At 40.6% G+C, this 20,367-nt stretch overlaps 1 protein-coding gene, 1 long non-coding RNA gene and 1 other non-coding gene across 4 annotated transcripts in view; 2 read left to right on the top strand and 1 right to left on the bottom strand.

Moving 5' to 3' along the window:
- Positions 1–1,109: 1,109 nt before the first annotated feature.
- On the bottom strand, positions 1,110–19,131 carry LOC141579649 (uncharacterized). The gene is made up of 2 exons (XR_012511469.1): positions 18,475–19,131; positions 1,110–2,053 (listed from the first exon to the last, which is right to left on the bottom strand). It is a non-coding gene; the product is annotated as an uncharacterized LOC141579649 (long non-coding RNA).
- On the top strand, positions 6,809–6,880 carry TRNAT-GGU (transfer RNA threonine (anticodon GGU)). The gene has a single exon. It is a non-coding gene; the product is annotated as a tRNA-Thr (tRNA).
- The window catches only part of RERE (arginine-glutamic acid dipeptide repeats), a 366,200-nt gene continuing 363,818 nt past the window's right edge, over positions 17,986–20,367 (top strand). The window contains exon 1 of one of the 2 annotated variants that reach the window (XM_074377496.1): positions 17,986–18,505. The gene's annotated coding sequence lies outside the window, so the exon portion shown is untranslated. The remainder of the gene's footprint in view (positions 18,506–20,367) is intronic. The other variant, XM_074377499.1, reaches the window with a different exon arrangement.

Here is a 20,367-nt window from a genome sequence, read left to right on the forward strand (position 1 = left end):
ATAGCTCTGACGTTCTTATCCTCTGTGAATAAATGAAAAGATTCGGATTTTGAATTAAGATGTGAATGAAGGAATCACTTTGCTCTTTTTAATAAGCATCAAAAATCAACTTGTGTTCCTCCACAAGGGTCAGGCTGACAAAGGGACTATCAGCCAGAATCTCAATGACCTGGCTAATGTATCCCTAGGGCATTGCCTTAGAGCAAGGAACAGTCCTACAGACATTAAATGCATTTTATTCTTTAGGATGATTTATTGCATTTATATAATCCCTTTAGAATTTTCGTGCTTTGGATTGGTTTCACTAGAAACACAAAATATTTTATTATGAAAAATATCTTTTAATGTTTTTCCCATTTCTTCAGCTTTCCTTTTTAAATTAAAAAAAGTTTTTTTAAATTGAGGTATAGTCAATTTACAATGTTGTGTCAATTTCTGGTGTACAGCATAATGTTTCAGTCATACATAGACATACATATGTTCGTTTTCATATTCTTTATCATTATAGGTTATACAAGATATTAATTGAGTATAGTTCCCTGTGCTCTACGGTATAAACTTGTCAGCTTTTCTTTTTTATATGAAGGCATGTATTAATGTGCATTAGTGACAAGGAGATACAACTTGGATTACTGATCTCTGAGGCTTATAACGAAGGTAAGATGATTTTAAAATATCATTTTGCCACATTATGAATCTATATTGCATTGATTTGACAAGGTGGCAATTATTTGGAATTAGGAAATGCTGAAGGGTATCTGGTTAAAGCAGTGAAGCATTTATAAGCTAAAGATTCCATATGCTGAATCGGATCTTTGTCAACAAATAATGTTGACACAGAGGTATTTGTGACATTATTTGTAAATTAGCCAAGTTAAGAATGAGCCAAATGATTCTATAAAGACTTTAACCTTTTAGATAAGTGCTATTAAATAATGAACTGTAAAACAGAGAGGATCATAATATATAGATGCATAATGATCATAATGTACACCCTTAATAGTCTTGGCATCCATCAGAAAACCTATAACTTTCATGACATCGTGAAGAGACTGTTTTGGACTCAGACCAAAATAATTTAATTAAACTGTAATATTTTACCACAGAAAAACCAAGAATGAACTACTTTTTATTGCTGCAAGGTACAAACAGAATTCATAAGTAGGGATCTGGGGGGATATGCAATTAAATCCCACTCAGGAGGAAAGACCTTCTTTGGCCATAAGCAGTTTCAGCATTTGTGAATTTAAAGGTGAACCAGTACGCTTCTTGGAAGATCAATTTCCTCTTCCAGAAGCAGCCATGACCTCTTTTTGTTGTGCCACCATATATGCAAAAATAAATGATCATTTCAAACATCTGTTCAACTGAAGTTTTTTAAAAATTGTTTTTATGCTGCATATTTTGGTGTTTAGAGGAGAAATCAATCTGTTAATATTTAACACTCAGAATCCTCCAAAAATAAGGTGATTTGGAGGCATGCGGCCGATTAATGAATATGAACATGCAGATACTTGATTATCATGAAATTGAACTTTAGATAGTTGGAGGGAAAAAGACAAGCATTTGTAAATTTTACATATTTTATATATATACATATATACAGATATATGTGTATATATATATATACACACACATATATATATATGTATTTACTGTTTATTTCCAATTAGAAAAATCTTTAGTTACCCAGAGCTGAATTTAGTTCATCAAGACCCATGCAATATGTGTTCAAGTATTAAAATATTTAGAATTTCAAATGTCATTGTTACTGGGTTCATATTTATATGACAATTTGGTTGTTCTGGGCCAAACCGAAAGAGTGAAAGGGTCAAGGTCTCTGCCACTTGGCATCCCCTCCCTCCCCTCCAGCCCTGAATTATTCTGTTATTTGATGGCTACCGCAGCAGAGGTCATCCTGCACATGGCTTCTTAATGAATTGGCCGTTTCATGTACAGCTGTTTTCATGTCATGAGACAGTGGAGGGAAAGGGTCAAGGCTGAGGGAGGTCCCATCCACTCATCAGTGGAGAGCTGTCCAGAAAGACTTGTCCTGTGGGCAGAAAAGAGAGAAGCAGCTTGATTTCAAAATCCCCATGCAGCAGAGAGAGAAAGCCTCTAAGGTGGACCCTTGGATGACCCCCTCCTGCAAGCAGTGGTGCATCACCTTGAGTCGTGGACCCCTTTGAAAACTCAGTGAGTGTTACGGATCTTCCTCCCCTCAAAAAGTGCGTGGGTCAGGTGCTTACAGACACTAGACACGTGCACACACACACACACACTCACACTTCCTTCCTGTAATCTCCAGGGTTCCGTGGCACCAGAATCAGATGTGTCCTTCGAGTTTAGGGACAAGCACTTGCTCTGGTCTTAAAACGTGGACTACGCTCTTTAAATCACTCTTTAAAATAAATGGGTGCTATTTGCAGATACACTCTACTATATATAAAATAGATAATCAACAAGGCCCTACTGTATAGCACAGGGATCTATATTCAATACCTTGTAATAGCCTATAATGAAAAAGAATATGAAAAGGAATATATATGTGTGTGTGTGTGTGTGTGTGTGTGTGTGTAAATATACACCAGAATTTAGCACACCAGAATCACCAGAAATTAGCACAACATTGTAAAGCAATTATATTTTAATGAATAAATCAGTGCACAAGCCCATTTACAGGACCTGTGCTTAATGATGTGACAGAATCCTAGACTAGTCGGTTTCACACCATTGACTTGTCTTTTTCCACCTTGAACACTTTTTTCTGTGGCTGTGTGATTCTAGAAACGCCCACAGGGAGCTGGGAAGCGGGGACTCAGGCCTGGACCAAGGCAGTCAGTTCCTCATCGTTGAGCCTGTTTCCTCACCCATAAAAAAGATGGAATTTGGATTAGTCAGCAGTTCTCAAAGTGAGGTCTGGGCACGCTTTTTTTGGGTCTTGTTATTTTCACAACAAACTAAGACGTAAATGGCCTTTTTTACTCTCATCCTCTCACGGGTGTACGGTGGAGTTTTCCAGAGGCTCCGTGACCTGTGATGATGCCATGGCTCTCACAGCCAATGGAACGTGCATTTGTACATTCTTGTGTTTCAGAGACACCAAATGCAATAAATATCAGAAGGTAGAAACCTAACTCAACAAAAGCTCTTTGGGTCATTCTATTAGTTTCCTAGGTACACCATAACAAAGTACCAAAAACAGGGTGGCTTCAAATAACAGAAATTTATTGTTTCACGGCTCTGGAGGCTAGAAGTCCAATATTAAGGTGTTGGCAAGGTTGGTCCCTTCTGAGGGCTCTGAGACACTGTTCCATGCCTCTCTCTAGCACCTGGTGAGAGCCAGCAATCCTTGGTGATCCTTGGCTTGGAGACATCACTCAGATCTCTGCCTCCATCTTCCCACGGCCTTCTCCCTGAATTTCTGTGTCTTCGCATGGCCATCTTCTTATGAGGACATCAGTCATGTGGGATTAGGTACCCACCCTACTCCAGTAGGACCTCATCTTAACCAACGACCTCTGCAACGACCTTTTTTCCAAACAGGGTCACATTCTGATGTAGGAGGGGTTAGAATTTCAATGTCTTTTTTGAGGAACACAACTCAACCCAAAATAGTCATCAACAATATTTAAGATTCTGAAACCAAAGAGTATGACTAGGTAGGTGATTTTGCGGTTTCTACCCTCACAGAGACATTATGAGATTCTAAAATAAATTTTAATGGATTTGAAATACTTGACTTCTGTTAACTTAGTATTTTTCTCACCGTGCCTTTAGTATTTGTGTGTTTACATGATCCTCTGGGCCTAGACCAGTGATAACAGCCTTGACTAAATGGGACGATTGCTGTGTCATTTCTTGTTTACTTCCGTGAATACCGTTGTATTGATTTGTAGATGTTTGTATTTATACTCAAAGGATCAAAATATCAGTTTAAAAAAAGTGATATAAACTGAAGGTATTAGCTGTCAACAGTCCATCCAGACTGAGTAGAAGCATGAATACTAAAGCCTTTTCATGGGGATTGAAGCCGCTGAAAATCTCTCCAAACTTGAACAAGGGATACACTTCAAAGCTGTTTCCTACACCAGATCTGAAATCCCTTTAAGTTCACTTTGAGATCGGAGGCACAGCAAATGGAACCTTTGTTTACTGGGATGGGCACTTGTCACCTCTCTTATCTGTTGCTGGCCTTATCGCTATTGGTGAAAAGGTCTTTGTAAATTGAGTGCCAGGATTTGTCTTTAAAAATAAGGAGAAAGAGAAAGTGGCTTTTGGTAACATTATGAGGATCCTGTGACTAGTATTTGTTTTCTTGAATATGCTAAAAAAAAAAAACACCTTTTCCTTAATAAGTGCAGAAGATAACAGATTTTGAAAATGCCCTTTTTAAATATTTGTTTCAGATTTTTTAAATAAATAAAATATTACAAAAAATATTACAAATAAAGCCAAAAGATTTTTCTCATGCCCAATTCCTCCCCACCTATGCTGTCCCCTGACCTGGTAACTTATCCTGAAATTGGTTTTGACTATTTTTGTCCGGTTTTTTGGGGGAGGGGTAATTAGGTTTATTTATGTATTTATTTATTTATTGAGGGAAGGTAATTAGGCTTATCCATTTATTTATTTATTTTAATGGAGGTACTAGGGATTGAACCCAGGACCTCGTGTATACTAAGCACACGCTCTGTCACTGAGCTTCACCCACCTTCCCCAGGGGTTTAGGTTTAAACGTGTTAAATTTGATGTGCCTCTTAGACACTCAGATGGAGATGTTGAGTTGGCCGCTGGCCATATGGGTCTGTGGCTCAGGAGGGAGGTCTGGGTTGGAAGCATACATTTGAGAACCACCAGTACCTGAATGGCCTTTAAAACCATGACACTGAATATCAACAAGATGCTGAGTTAGGTAGAGAAAAGATGAAGGATTTCAAATCCTGGGGGCTCCAACATGCAGAGGCTGGGGAGGAGAAGAGAAGGAACCATTAGAAAAGACTGAGATGGAGTCACCAGTAGGATGAAAGGAAACCAAGCAGCTGGAAGGCCCTGGTGGCCAAGAAGAAAGGGTCTGTCAGGGAAGAGGTGGCGATCAGCTGTACCAATGCTGCCGATAGATCAAGAAAGTGGGGCGCTGAGAACTGGCTCTTCTTTCCAGCAACATGGAGTTCACTGGCAACCTCAAGAGGAAAAGTTTTGGTGGAGAGGTGAGACTGGCGTGGGTTTAAAAGAGAGTGGGAGTGGGGAGGGTATAGCTCAGTGGTGGAGTGTATGCATACACAAGGTTCAAGCCCCAGTACCTTCATTAAAAAAAAAAACAATAAAAAGAATGGGAGAAAATAAATTAGAGAGAGCAAGTATAGCCCACTCTTTTGAAGGTGGTTTGCTTCAAAAGGCAGCAAAGAAGTGGAGAAGTATATCACAAGAAAACTGTGGCAATGGAAGGCCTAAGATGGAAGAAAAAACGTCTTATTTGCGTTCTAATGAGAATGATCCAGCAGACAGCAAGACACGATGTAGCAGAGAGAGTGGGGAGTTGCTGAGCAATTTCCTTGAGTAATGAGAGGGGATGGGATCAAGGGCAAGAGCTTTGATGAGGGCTGGGCTGTGACAGGACCACAGATGATTCATCGGTAACAGCAGGCAGGAAGCCAGGATGTGGGGGTTTAGAGGTGGATAGATGGATGTGGGGAGGGGACAGTCTGCGGAGTTTCTCTGCTAATTGCATCAATACCCAAGATGAACTGGGAAAGAAGAGAGGAGGTGTTAGAGGTTTGAGGAGAGAGGAGAGAATGTGAAATAACAGGCAGAAAAATTGGGAGAGAAATTAACCTGGGTTGGTATTGTGTGATTACCAAGGGCATTAAGAGTCTACCTGAGGTTTGTGGTCATGCATTTAAAATGAGAGCAGGCAGTGTGATGCCAGCCTCATTCGGCTGGACAGGGGCAGGTGCCTAGTAGGGAGCAAGTTGGAATTATCACTACAGTTGTGGGTTTGGCCAGGAAACATTAGGAAGCAAGGTGGGTGGGTGGGTGGGGAAGTTGCTGAGGGTGTATGCAAGGGAGAGGGTATAGGAATTAGCCATAGGGTGTAAACAGGGACAGAGAGGAGAGAGAACGAACATCAAGCCTTTGGTGTTATGGCATTAGGACTGATTCGACGAGAAGCTGAACTCCTCTCAAACTCAGACACACACTATTATGTATATACAGCCCAACCACATGTTCTTGGAAAATGTTTAAAATTAACACAATGCCTGTAGCTTTGCATGCAGTGTTTATTTGTCTCTTTTAATCTATATTCACATTAATTAATGTGAACATTACAGGACAAAGAGCTTATTTTACATGAGATAGAAATTGATTTAATATATTTTAACAACTTTAGCTAAGTAGTTTTTTTTTTTTGTTCTCCTGTATTAATTTAAGCAATTTAAAATGTTACAAAGGTGAAAGAAATGGGCAAGTGAAAATGTAAGTGAGCACAGACTGTTTATATAGGTCACCTCTGTAGATTTACAAGGGGGCAAATTCTCCTGAATTTAAGGACCTAGGAAGTCCTTAAAAGTGAAAAGGTGGTAGGATCAATGGACTAGATATTCCACTGGGGTCAAAGTACCATTGGAATGAGATAATGGAGGAATGACAAAATAGCCAGAAGGAGGAGCTTGGAGGATGCAATACTGAAATGAAATTAGGTAGGTGGGGCAGATTTTGGAAATATAAGGTTTAGGGTAAAGTTCAATGAGACAAAGATCATTGGAGGAGAGAAGTTCAAGTTCAAGAAGCTAATTTGTTGGGTGTGGGGAATATTGCTCAGTGGCAGAGCATGTGCTTGGTGTGCACAAGGTCCTGGGTTCAATTCCCAGTGTCTCTGTTAAGGGGAAAATATAAATTAAAAAAAATAAGAAAGAGCTTCAGAAAAAAAAAGGAAGCTAAGTGGTTGATATCACCTTACACCCATTAGGATAACTGCTATCAAAAAAAGAAAACAGCAAATGACAAGTGCTGGTGAGGATGTGGAGAAATTGGAACACTTGCATATTGTTGGTGGGAACGTAAAATGGTGTAGCTACTGTGGAAAACAGTATGGCGGTTCCTCCAAAAATTAAAAATAGAATTACCATATGATCCACGAATTTCACTTATGTCTATATTCCCCAAATAATTGAAAGCAGGGCTCCAAAAAGATACTGTATTTGTACATCCAAATTCATTGCAGCATTATTCACAATAGCCAAAAGTTGGAAGCAACCCAAATGTCCATCAACAGATGAATGGAAAAACAAAGTATGGGACACATATACAATGGAATACTATGCAGCCTTAAAAAGTAAGAAATTCTGACACATGCTACAATGTGAATGAACCGTGAAGATTGTTACAAACTGAATTGTGTTACCCCAAAACCATATATGGTGAAGCTCTAATCCCCAATGACTGTATTTGGAGACAGTGCCCTTAAAGAAGTGATTAAGGTTAAATGAAGACATTAGGATGAAGTCTTAACCCAATAGGACTGGTGTCCTTATAAGAAGAAAAAGAGGGGAGAGGGTACAGCCCAAGTAGTAGAGTGCATGCATAGCGTGCAAGAGATCCTGGGTTCAATCCCCAGTACCTCCTCCAAAAATAAATAAATAAACCTAATTACCTCCCCTCCAAAAATAAATAAAGAAGACAGGGATGTGTGCACAAAGGAAAGGCCACCTGAGGACACAGTGAGAAGGTGGCTGTCTGCAAGCCAAGGAGAGAGGCGTTAGGAAAAACCCACCCGTCAGGTACCTTGATCGCAGACTTCCGGTCTCCAGAACTGTAAGGAAATAAATTTCTATTGTTTAAGCCACCCAGTCTATGGTATTTTGTTATGGAAGTGGGGAGCTATTATTTAATGGATATAAAGTCTTAATTTTGCAAGATTTTCATCTTGTAAATGAAGGTTGGTTGCACAATAGTGTGAATGCACTTAACGCTACTGAGCTGTGCACTTGAAAATGGTTAAGATGGTGGCTGGAGAGTATAGCTCAAGTGGCAGAGCACGTGCTTAGTGTGCATGAGGCTCCGGGTTCAATCCCCAGTACCTTCCTTAAGAATAAGTAAAGCTAATTACCTCCCCCCAAACCCCCTCAAAAATGGTTACAGTGGTAAAACTTGGTATGTGTGTTTTACCACAATTAAAACACACACACACATACAAGAAGCTAAGTGTTAGAAAGACCATCTATGTGTATACTGAAACTGCCAAAAATTAAGACTAGGAGCGGAGGGTGTAGCTCAATGGTAGAGCACGTGCCTAGCATGCATGTGGTCCTGGGTTCAATCCCCAGTACCTCCATTAAATAAATAAATAAACCTAATTATCTCCTCCCCACAAAAAAAGACAGAGACTGAGACTCTTTTTATTTATTGGACTTACAGATTCTCCTGTAGATTGCTTCCTCTTCTCTGCCCACATTTCTATTGGGTTATTTGTCTTTTTCACACAGATTTATAAGCTTGCTTTATATATTCTGATCACTAATCCGTTAATAGTTATAGAAATTACAATAATCTGTTCCAAATCTGTGACTTTGACATATTTTGACATATTGCAAAAAGGCTTTACTATTATTCTAGTCAAATGTGTCTTTGAACAGTTTGTCCTTTTTGGGTCTTGTTCAAAAATTTCTGTACTTCACTCGAAAATGTCTTAATTTTGCATTTCACATTTGAGTCTTCAGCCCATACTATCTGATTTCTGTATTGGATTTGGGAGCGCCTTTTCATTAGTATATTGTCACAGGCTCCTGAAAGAAGTGTAATAAAAAATCTGTAATAACATTTTAAAAATATATTTTAATTTCTAAAACTGAGATGTAATTGACTTGTAAGATTTTTGTTGTTGTTTATAAGATTTTGTAAAATGCAACTGGGTAACTACCAACTTAGGTTTTCTGTCTCATAGTGTCCCGCTCTGTGTCCGCGTTAGTCTGTTTGTGTCTTCACTGTTCTTGGCCATGACCTGTGAGCCTGTTACTTTCACTGGCTTCTTTTTTCCTCCACCTTTTTTTTTTTTTCTTTTTGGGAGGGGGGAGGTCATTAGGTCTATTAAACTATTTATTATTAGGTTCCTTTTTTCTTTTTAAATGGAGGTACTGGGGATTGAACCCAGGACCTCGTGCATGCTAAGCATGTGCTCTACCACTTCAGCTATACTCTCCCCCGTCCTCTACTTTTTTCTTAATTATAGGGACTGAAAGTCTTTTATTTGCGGTAATCAACTTACCCAAAGTTTTTATGTCCTGAGAGAAAGTCATTTTGTCACCTCTTCCTGGCTCACTAACTCTAGACTCTTTCTTTCACCCTGGGATGAAAATTAACCACATATTCCTAGGTCAGTTAGGGTAAAGGGTGCTTCAGTGCAAAGTCGAGATCCATCTTTGTTTTCTTGGCTCCCTCTTTCCTCTCCTTGAGTGTGGTAAGAATTTGTTGTTCTTTTGGAGGTAGTGGGGCTCTTTTGGAGGCTGGCTGGAAGGCCTTTGCGGGGGATGTGTTTCAGGGATCATTCTTAAGAAATTTTTATCATTCAAGAGAACGTGAGCATTCTGTCACTAGCGATCTGCTCCTTTTGGGGTTTCTCTACCGGAAAGGCCGAACATTCCTTGTAAGGGTAACTGTTAAAAAGTGTATTGAACTACTTAGTTGCTAAGGTTCAATTTTACTCATCATTTTTTTGCACAAGATATTCCAGAAGCACCCTCATCAAAAAAGCCCTCCGCCTACCGTGGGGCCTTCCAAAGGGAAACCGCTCTGTCATAGTTCCTGGGGTTTTCTTCTCGGGACATCCTTAGCCCCTGTTCACCCTTCTGCTGCTGTGTGCACCCCACAGGGGGCCAGGGACCAGGCCAGGGCTGGGCCTAACGTGATGCACTGGGCCAGTTAGGTTTCCCCTCTCAGGAATTTTCAGTAGGAAAATTCCTAGTAAGGAGGCCATCAGCAGAAGCAGCTGTAGCCAATAAGTCACAGGCTACAGAAAAAACCAGAGAGGCTGTGAGAGGCCCCAGGCTATCGTGAGGGAGCTGCAATTGTGAGAAAGCAGATGCTTTGAAGTGAAGAAAAGCTAAAGGGTGGAGGGTGAGGAGGTCAGCTGGTGAGGAAGGTGAGACTCATGGACCAGTGATGCTAACAGTGGGGAGAGCTGGGGGTCCTGACCTTCCTGTGGCCCCACTTTAAGTCCCTTCTTTTCCTATTGTCACGTGGTTGAGCTTTGCCTGGGTTTCCTTTTGGGAACATCCGCACATAAATCTCCTGTTACTTGAGATGTTGAGTGAGTCTCCATTCTTTGCATCACAAAGAACAGAACTAGAACGTTCTTTAAAAAATGAATAGACTTGATTTTTTAGAGCAGTTTTAGGTTCACAGCGCAATTGAGCAGAAAGTAAGGTTCCTATATCCCCTTTCACCCCTTCTCCAGTTTCCCTTAGTATTAACATCTTGCATTAGTGCGGTCCATTTGTTACTATTGATGAACCAATACTGATACATTATTATTATTATGTTGTTGTTGTTGTTGTTTCCAATTTGGGGCTTTATTAAAAATTCTATTGAGTTATAGTCAGTTTACAATGTTGTATCAATTTCTGGTGCACAGCACAATTTTTCAGTCATACACGAATATACATATATTCATTTTCATATTCTTTTTCACCGTAAGCTACTACAAGATCTTTATATATTTCCCTGTGCTATATAGTATAAACTTGCTTATCTATACTATATATACTTGTCAGTATTTACAAATCTCGAACTCCCAGTCTGTCCCTTACCACCCCCCTCCCCCTGGCAACCACAAGTCTGTATTCTATGTCTGTGAGTCTGTTTCTGTTTTATATTTAAGTTCATTTGTCTTTTTTTTTTTTTTTTTTCAGATTCCACATATGAGTGATATCATATGGTATTTTTCTTTCTCTTTCTGGCTTACTTTACTTAGAATGACATTCTCCAGGGACATCCATGTTGCTGCAAATGGTGTTATGTTGTCATTTTTATGGCTGTATGGTATTCTATTATATAAATACACCACGACTTCTTTATCCAGTCATCTGTTGATGGACATTTAGGTTGTTTCCATGTCTTGGCTATTGTAAATAGTGCTGCTATGAACACTGGGGTGCAGGTGTCTTTTTGAATTAGGATTCCTTCTGGATATATGCCCAGGAGTGGGATTGCTGGGTCATATGGTAAGTCTATTTTTAGTCTTTTGAGGAATCTCCATACTGTTTTCCAGTGGGTGCACCAAACTACATTCCCACCAACAGTGTAGTAGGGTTCCCTTTCCTCCACACCCTCTCCAGCATTTATCATTTGTGGACTTTTGAATGATGGCCATTCTGACTGGTGTGAGGTGATACCTCATTGTAGTTTTGATTTGCATTTCTCTGATAATTAGTGATACTCAGCATTTTTTCATGTGTCTATTGGTCATTCGTATGCCTTCATTGGAGAATAGCTTGTTTAGGTCTTCTGCACATTTTTGGATTGGGTTGTTTGTTTTTTTCTTATTAAGTGGTATGAGCTGTTTATATATTCTGGAGATCAAGCCTTTGTCAGTTTCATCTTTTGCAAATATTTTCTCCCATTCTGTAAGTTGTCGTTTTGTTTTGCTTATGGTTTCCTTTGCTGTGCAAAAGCTTGTAAGTTTAATTAGGTCCCATTTGTTTATTTTTGCTTTTATTTCTATTTCTTGGGTAGACTGCCCTAGGAGAACATTGCTGAGATGTATGTGAGATAATGTTTTGCCTATGTTTTCTTCTAGGAAGTTTATTGTATATTGTCTTATGTTTAAGTCTATGATCCATTTTGAGTTTATTTTTGTGTATGGTGTGAGGGAGTGTTCTACCTTCATTGATTTATGCTGCTGTCCAGTTTTCCCAACACCATTTGCTGAAGAGACTGTCTTTATTCTGATACATTATTATTAACTAAAGTTCACAGTTTACATTTGCATTCACTCTGTGTTGCATGTTCTTTGGGTTTTGACAAATGTATAATGAAGTGTACCCATCCTTATAGTATCATCATCCACAGAATAATTCCACTGTCTTAAAAGCCCCCTGTATTCCACCAATTCACCACTTCCTCCCCTCATCCCTGGCAATCACTGATCAACTTCCTTTCCCAGAACATCTTTTTCAGCATAGTTTTGCCTTTTCAGAATATCATATAGTTGGAATCAAACAGCAAGTATGCAGCTTTTTGTGGGGGGGTGGGTGGGTTGGGAGGAGGTAATTAGGTTTATTTATTTATATTAATTTTTTTAGTGGAGGTACTGGGGATTGAACCCCAGGACCTCATGCATGCTAAACATACACTCTGCCACTGAGCTATACTCTCCCCTCCTCTAGCCTTTTTCAGATTGGTTTCTTTCACTTAGTAATACTTTTGGTTCCCCCTTGCCTTTTTGTGGTTTGGTAGCTTATTTCCTGTTACTGCTGAATAATATTCCATTGAATGGAAGTACAAGTTTCCTCATTTGCTTATTGAAGTGCATCCTGAATATTTCCAAGTTGAAATGTTTTTTTTAAGATTAAAAGAAGTAAACACAGAAGAATTTATTCTGGAAGTTGGAGTATTAGAAGGAGACATTTGGGGTTGAGAGGACCAGGAATGTGGATATTTTGAAATTAGGATGCCTTAAGTTGAAAGAGAGGCATTAAAGTGAGTGCTCCAGACATGTCAAACTTTTAGACCCCAAAGCCAGATGACAGACGGTGAATTTTCTTCTGGGTTGAGTTACTTGTCTGTTTCCTCTGTGTGTATATATGCCTCAGATTGAAAAAAATGAATTGTGGCAAATTGGACCTGCCACATCGATGTTACAAGATTAAATTCTGGATCCCCCAAATAATATGTTAGAATCTAAAATATATTTTCTCTGGACCCCTCCTTCCAAGGGCTACTTTGTGATCAATGCCAGCTTTCTTTGTTCACCATTAAGACAAAACAGGGTTTGTTGATAATTTTCAACTCCCCATTATTATGCCCTTAATTCTCCCTAGAAAACTACACCTTTCCTCCAATCTACCAATAGATGCAGAGGAAATGTTTATCTTGAAATTCAGCTTTCCCCAGGGTGGAATTCACTGCCTCTCTAGCTCGTTCAGTTAACAGTGGACAGCTGTTTACAACGGGAAGTGTGGAATAGCATGTCTCAGTGAGATGGCAGGCAGACAAAGGAGGACAGCTAATGATCAAACTTGGAATTGGGCCAAGACAGTGAAAATCAGCCTCTCCTCCCCTTCATTCTTTCACAAAGCCCTGTGAGAATTTTCAATCACCACATGTGGTCAGAAGTCAGATTTGGGGTTTAGATCTCATCCAAAAGGCATCCTTGTGCCCTCGGACAGCATGCTGTGGCATTGGCTAGTGTGACTCAGAGAACGCGCCCCACTGGATGAGATGGGGCTCAGTGGCGCAGGGTTTCCTTGAGATCTAGCTGTATCTGGATAAACAGACCCCCTTCTACTCTGGTTGAAAGAAAATTCATTAAGAACCTTAATTGCTGTCCACAGTTAGTCATGTTCAAACAAAGGAAAAAGGTTTCTGATTTTGATCTTGTTTTGGGGGGTGGGAGGAGGCCATTTCACTATTGTATGTGTTCGCACGCACAATATATGCCTCCTGCAATTTGCAATAAGCCCCCAATAATCACTCATGGCTCTGTTCCAATTCAGTACATGGACTTTCAAAGGCTCCCAAGGGTTACTCACTTGGCCTGAGGATGAGGGCTGGAAGAGGAGCAATACTGGTTTACAACAAATGATAAAGTGTATACCCACTGTGGGTATGTAGGGTGAGCCCCTGGCACCTGCAGAAAGAGAGGCTGCTGCAGGAAGGGAGTAAGCAATATTGCCCGTGGCTCAACCGAAAAAGTGCAATGTGTGTATGTGTGTGTGTGTGGGGGGGTCGCTGAAGTGCTTGATTGGCTGGTATTTGCACTACATAAACTTGGAAGGCAGCTGCGAAGAAAATGCCTGGAAACAAGCTTCAGTCTGTTAACAGCGTTGATAAAGCACCGTAGTTTTGATTTAGGCATTTTAGGGGAAAAGAATTTATTTGTTCTAAAGCTTGAGTACTTCTGGCGAATTATGAAGGCTAGTTAATGGCCATATGCTCAAAGAGTTTGAATTCTTTTTTTCTTTCCTGAAACTTCTTTTTTATTATTATTATAAAGATTATACATGTTTGATATGAAAAGAAAAAAATCAAGCGGAACAGAGTTGAATGAAGTCAAAAGTCAGTCTCCTGTCCCCTCCTCATTCCACGCCTAGTGGACTTACTGTAAACACTTTCCTGGTGGCTATGTTTCTAGACATTTTTGAAGCATATACAAATTTGTCCTTTTAAAAATACACATGAATTATACTTTCCATTAACTGTTCTGTGACTGGCTTTTTTCATGTAACTCTGAATGTTAACTACCATTCGTTATCAATTCAGATTTAATTTACCACATTCTTTTTGAAAGTTGTAAGGCATTCCATTGTATGTTTGTGCCAGAATTTATTTAAACATTTTTTGTTGATAGATGTTTGGCTTTTTCCGGGTTTTCACTATTATAAATAATGGTGTGAGCCTTTTGTATATATTTTTGTAAACTTGTGCAGGGTTATTTGTAGAATGGTTTTCTAGAAGCAGAATTGCTGGGTCAAAGGGTATGAATGTTTAACATTTTCATAGACCTGCCCAATTGTGTTCTAAAAAAATGGAATGATTTCATTTTTACCAACAGTGCATCAGAGTGCCTGTTTTCCCACATCCTCAGCCATACCGGATATTATGAAGTGAAAAAAAAATTATATTCTGAGAGGTGACTTTCACTTGCATTTATGTCATTATGAGCATAATAATATGCTCATATGTTTATTGAACACATTTTTTTCTCAGACTTTTTATTCACATATTTTGTCTGTTTTTCCATTGATTTTTTTCTTACAAATTTGTAAGAGCTCCTTGTACTAAGGAAGCTAGCCCTTTATTATAGGTATTTTCCATATAATATTTTCCCTCTGTTTCTTGAACTGCTATGATTTTTTTATGCCTTATTAGAGATATAAAATATGCAGTAAGATTTATTGGTATTTTTTTCTTATGACCGCTGGGTTTCCTGTCATGCTTAAAAAGAACTTCCTCAACTTCCAGAATCTTAAAAAGTTTTAGTATTACTCTAATACTTTAATAGTTTCATTTTTAAAAACAATCATAAAATATCTGACATCTACAAAAGAATAAATATAACCTATATGTAGGTTATAGAGGACAATAATAAAATAAACACCAGTAAACTCAACTGAAGAAATAGTGGTTTAGTGGTTTCATTTTTTTACATTTCAAAAATATCCATTTATAATTTGGGGGGAGTGTTTAGGAATAATAGGAACCTGTTACAAATTTTTTTTCTATGTTGCCTTTTTTTCCTCCATACTATCTGCCCAACATTTATTAAATAATCTCTCTTTTCTCTTGGCTTCTTTCAAATAATGGTATTAGGTCTCTGACTTCTGTATACAAAATAAAATCCACTTCTGCCTGTAGTAAGATACATAAAGTAACTAACAAAAGCCCTTGTTGATGTTTTTACATTCTGTTAAATGATCCCACATTCTAAAGCTTGCTTGAAAAAAGAATAAGGAAACTTTTTCTAATTTCATAGTATGAAAAAAATCCCACTGGATATTTGAACTCTTTCACCCTGAGTAAGTTATTTAACTTCTGTAAGCCCCAGTTTCTTGACCTTTAAAATGGAGATGATAATAATTGACTTCCTGGGCTGTTGTGTGTCAAGACTAAGTGGGTTAAGAATGCAACATGCTTTGCCTGGTGCTTGGGATGTAATAAGCTTTCAATCAACGCTTTAACCGTTGTTCTTATTACAGTGTATTGTTATTACCTTATCAGCCTCTCAGTTCCTTGGAAGGAAGCCTGTGTTCTCTGGCTTTATGGCGGGACCACAATTCTTGCATGGAATTGTTACAGTTAAACAGGTCTAGTTTGCTAAATTTTTGGCCCTATACCATAATATTATGCTTTATAACGATGTGGAATTTTGAGACTTCTAAATCTTTGTTTTTAAAAAATAAATAAAAATGACGTCAGTCCCTAATACCATGGTAATTATAGTTTCCTGATCTTGAGAACCTCTCTTCCCTGCTGAATGGTACTGTGGGATCCACGGGCATCCTCTTGGAATTGTTGTCCATTCCTCCACCACAGAGCTGAATCTTTGTTAGAAATAGTGCTCCTGTAAATGTAGATTTTGATGGAAACTGAAGCCATCTAACTAATGCACTTTTACCCTTCATTATTTACAAACTGATGTTGAATAGTTCCATCTGTAGCTGGATGTTGAGAGCTGTTTACTGAATTTATTATGTTGTAAAATTCAGTTCTCACATTATTAGATAGATAAGGTGGTATTAACTAGTTTTTCCCAATTCACAGCTGAAGAAATTGCAGCAGAGAGGATTTTCCTGCTGAAAGTTACTCAGAAAGGTAATGGCAAAGACACATTTGATTTTAGATCTCTTGGGTCACAGTCCAATAATATTAACCAGCCCTATTATTTTTAAGCTGTTGGATGTGGAAACTGTAGTCTGAATAGATATTCCAAAGAGAAAATTATCACTTTATTTAAAATAGATGAGTGAATTATTTTGCACCATGTTCTATCCCTTAATTATTCTATTATATACAGATTAGAACTCCTTCAGGAAGAGTGTATGGTATAAGGATATCAATAAGCATTTACAGCAATATTAACAAACCAACAAAAGGTTGATGATTCACCCTGGATTCATGCCAGGGTCTGTGAAAGAACTCAATAAACATGATATGCATTTCAAAAACTGCTAATCATAATTAAAATTTCCAAACTCCTCAAACCTATAAATTGTATTAAGCTGAATGAATATTTGGCCTGCCCCTCAGTCCCCTTATAGCATCGCAGACCCTGTGATTATCAGTTTCTTGGGAAGTGGGACACAATACAATGTTTCTCAAAGTAAAAAAGGTGATACTTGGATTTTTTTCTTCTTTTTTTAGATTTTTTGTTTCCAACTTACGGCACAGAGTTGTGTACACTCCTCTCTTTCTGAAATCCCTTCGGTGTCTGTGTTCCTTTATCCCTTGATGAGACTTTTCAGGCTTCTCATCCTTATAATTCTTTTCAATTAAGCAGTGCAATTTCTTTTTCTCTTAATTAATCTTTTGCCATAGACTTATTTTGAAGACGTTAATGCGCATCAGAATTTCTAATCTTTGGGCGAATCGGTCGAACCCACTCCATTGCCCCCCCAGGGATATGAATCCGCGTCTTAAGTGACTGAAAAGGCAAATCCTGACCCCAGTAATAACAGGAGCAACTGGACTCTGGCCAAATACGCCCCTGGGAACTGCCCGCTGAGCGTCGAGGCCGGGGCCCCGCACAAAGAAGCGGGCGGCGGGGAGCCCAGCCCATTGCCCGGCAGCCGCCTGGAGCGCGCGTTCCAGCCGGGCCGCGTTGTCGCCACAGCTCGGCCGCTCCCCTCCTTCTCTTCGGCTTATTTTATTAGACAGAAAAAAAAAAAAAAGAAAAAGAAGAGGGAGACAGACAGAGAGAGAGAGAGAGACAGAGAGAGAGAGAGAGACAGAGAGAGAGAGAGAGACAGAGAGAGAGAGAGAGAGAGAGAGAGAGAGAGAGAGAGAGAGAGAGAGAGAGAGAGAGAGAGAGAGAGAGAGAGAGAGAGAGAGAGAGAGAGAGAGAGAGAGAGAGAGAGAGAGAGAGAGAGAGAGAGAGAGAGAGAGAGAGAGAGAGAGAGAGAGAGAGAGAGAGCAAAGAAGTCCCGCCCCTCCGCCCGCCCTCCGCCTCCCATTGGCCCGGCCTCCGCTCGCGTCACGCCGGGCAGCACCAATGGAGGCGCGCGATACTGCGAGGTGGGCTGGGCCCGAGCGCGGAGTGGGCGGCGGGTCGGTGTAGCAGCCCCGCCGCGGCTCGGCCACCATCGCCGAGGCGCCGCTGCTCCCACAGACGCTCGCGAGCTGCCCCCCGCGCTCCCAGCCTCCTCTTCCTCCCGCACCCCCGAGACGCTCGCCCGTCTCGGGTCTCGCCCCCGCCTCCGCCTCCCGGCTCCTCTCCCCTCGCTCGCCTCCCACATTGTCTCTGCCTCGTTTTCTCTCCTAGTTGAGGGGGGAAAAAAATCACCATCATCCTCCGGGAGAGCCCCCTCGCCCTCAGAAAAACAAAACCAGACATGGTCCTGGGCACCCGCTCCTGAGGGATTGGCCGAGCGAGGCGCAGGGAGCCTGTGGAGCCCGCACGAGAAGTCACGGGAGGGAAGCCCCCGCCGCCCCCGGCCCCGTCCCCGCGGCCCGCCCGTCCTCGGCCCGAGCCCAGCGGCCCCAGCCCCGCGGGCCTCCCGCCACGTCCCCCCCGCTTTCCCGGGAGCCGGCCGAACACACCTCCATTGATGGTGTAGCGCATCCGGGGGAGGTAAGTCTCCAACTTGTCCGCGCGCGGCGTCTACTCGCCCTTCTGGCCCCTGGTCCTGGGCACGGGCATGGGGCGGGCGAGGGGTCGGCGTGGGAGCCGTGGTCCGGGGTGGGGGCCGCGCACGGGCCGGGCGGACACGGATACGGGGCTCGGCCCTGTGCGGGCCAGGTAGCCGTCCTACCCGCCTGCTGACCCCGGCTCTTTGCTGCTTATTCATGCTCTTGTTTGACTTGTCTGAGGTTAAACTGTTTCATGTGACTAAATTATGGGCTGAACTAGAGGGAGGAGGAAAGAAAGTCCAGGACTGAAACTGTGAATTTCTTAAATGTTTGTGGATTTGGGGGTCTCGGGGGCAGACTTTCCTAAAAGTATCATTTTCACCTTAGCGGAAGATTCTCTCTTTGTGTTTGAAATCTCTAGTTCTCTGCTCTGTGTGATTCTTGAATTTTAAGACCCAAAATCACTTGCAGCGGAATAGGATTCTTCCTACTATGTTTTAGTTCTGCTCTCTGAAAAAGAGTGTCTTCTAGTTTTATTATTATTTTTTAAGGTTTTGGGGAGAAAGAAAAGTAGTTTTACACAGATTGTGTGTGTGTGTGTTGGAAGGGGGAAAGTATTGCAGGTTTCCTTTGAAACTGGTTGCTTGAGAAGTTGATGAAAGGAAAACAAAATGATTCATTGTTGAATTGTCATTTTCCTCTGCCTCTTTTCTAAGGTTTGCTTACAATTTTTCTGGATTACAGACTTCAAACATTGATTTAAGCAAAATGTGTCCTTGAGAAACTGGGTACTTTAAATGTTTCAGTATGTGTTGCTATTTTTAGGTACATTTAGAAAGTACTTTTGTATAAATCTTGAAATAGCCTTCTCCAAAGCAATTTTTTAAACACAAAAAAGATAACTAGGAAAAGGGTGACTTGGTGAATTGCAAATCCAACATTTTAATGTAACACCAGTTAATGCATCCTGTGTTTAGATTTGAAACAGTTTTGATAATTGCTTTCCATTTAAAGAGAGACCTTTTTGTCTGGTGTACACTGGTTTCTTTGGTCTCAGTCTGTTGGGGGAGGGGAGAAATGATGGATCTATACGATAATAAAATCATCTTTGGGTAGCTGTTTCCTCTCCTGGATTTGCTTGCTGAGTTAATTCCACCGTAAATTAGAAACCAATTTTGATTTTGATGGCCTAGGCTGGATGGAAAGCTGGCTTCCAGCTCTCCCTGTTGTTGAGGTCGAAGGGAAAAGAGGCAGAGACAGACACACACACAAACACACACGCGCACACACACACACACACACACACAATACCCGGCTGAGGGCTCATTGTTCTTCCATACACACATTCATTCTCTCTCTCCCATATTTGGGACTAGGTTTCCACAGACAAACACAGCTCTTTTTGGGAGAGAGGAGAGGAGATGGGGGAAGGGTGGGTGCTTTTCTTCTTCAGCTTTCTTTCACCCATCTCCTGTCTGGCCTTTTTTGCAACCTTGTAAGAGGCAGAAGAGTGCATCGGAAACGAAAGGACACTCAAACACATGTTCAGAGACTCCTCTTTTCCACTGCCCTTTCTTCCCCTTGCAGCCCTGATTTCTACTGCTCTTTCTTTTCTGTGTGTGTAAAGATAAAACCTCTCGTTGTATGTTGTGGCCTTGTAGTCAGCTTTCGTATTCCTCATTGCCCCTGACTTTGTTGGGGACAGTGATTTGTTCATTTGACCCTTAATATAGTGAATGTGGCCAGGGCCGGCTTTTCTAGGTAGAGGTAGATTGTCTCAGTTAAGATAATAAAGATTGTATTTGGGGTTAATTGTTAGTGAAGTGTGTGTGTGTTTATGTTTTGACATATTAGTGGTCTGAA

Source organism: Camelus bactrianus, chromosome 13 (genome assembly GCF_048773025.1).
Source record: "Camelus bactrianus isolate YW-2024 breed Bactrian camel chromosome 13, ASM4877302v1, whole genome shotgun sequence".
Classification (NCBI taxonomy): domain Eukaryota; kingdom Metazoa; phylum Chordata; class Mammalia; order Artiodactyla; family Camelidae; genus Camelus; species Camelus bactrianus.